This window comes from Bremia lactucae, linkage group LG4 (genome assembly GCF_004359215.1).
Source record: "Bremia lactucae strain SF5 linkage group LG4, whole genome shotgun sequence".
Classification (NCBI taxonomy): Eukaryota; Oomycota; class Peronosporomycetes; order Peronosporales; family Peronosporaceae; genus Bremia; species Bremia lactucae.
Window position 1 is genome coordinate 4376181 of NC_090613.1, and position 1120 is coordinate 4377300.

The window sequence follows — 1120 nt, forward strand, 5'->3', positions numbered from 1 at the left end:
CAAGAGTCAAAAACTCTTTGGGTAACCTGTTCATTGGACGAGGATCTGATACCCTTGCCTCACGGAGCGGTGGGCAAGCAACCTTCCAACAAGGAAGCGTTGATTTTCACCCACATCCATCAGTGCAGGTGGCGCCCGATAGGAGTGGCGATCTCGCCCACCTACTGGCGGCTGCCTTACCTTCGTCCGTTCAGTCATAGGCGTTAAGCGCTGCTGAACGACGTATTGCGGATCTCGAGGGTCAAGTCTTGCGACTGACCTCGGATCTCGTCGATGTCCGAGCAAAGGCTCGTCGGGGTTATGAACGCCTTAAGACTCGCTTGGACCTATTCGAAAGGATAATGCCGAGGGACCCGCGTTTCTTGCGTGATATCTTTCGCTCTCCAACTCCTTTTCGTGGTGGGAGGAGTTGGTCCGATAGCTTTTCGCCTTTACCACGGACTTTACGTGTGATGGCTAATCGCCTATCCGCAAAGCGTTGAGCCTCGCTCACGCTTTTAGCATCAAACTCGTCTGTGTTACCGCCAAGAGGTCGGTCATAAGGCGTAGTATTATTGACTACTGCTAAATTGGCAGGGTCACTAGGGCAAGTTTCCTTCGATGAGATGATACCCTCATGGGTCATCGTCATATTGACGAAACTATGTCCCTCTTTCGCACCGAGCATAGTGAGGGGCCCTCCCCCACTAAGACTCGGGCTGCGCACAAACGAGACTGGCGTCCGAGGATGGCACAGTCCGTTAATATATAACGGTGTCTCACCCGTACTGGCGTGGACACTGTTATTTATAGCGAACTCTACAAAGGGCAATTGCTTGCTCCACTCTTTGGGAGTTGCTATAGTGCGTAAGACATCCACCACGACCCGATTGGCACGTTCTGTTTGGCCATCGGTCTGGGGATGATCTGCGGTCGACATGTGGAGCTTGCTACCTAGCAGCTCGAACACATGTCGCCAAAAACCAGACGTAAAACGTGGATCCCGGTTCGATACTATGGACTCGGGCATCCCGTGTAGTCGGTAAACATGATCCAGGAACAAGAAAGCTGCCTCCTTGCCTGTGATCGATGTTTTACATGGTGCTAAATGTACCATTTTGCTCAGTCTGTCTACAAAGAC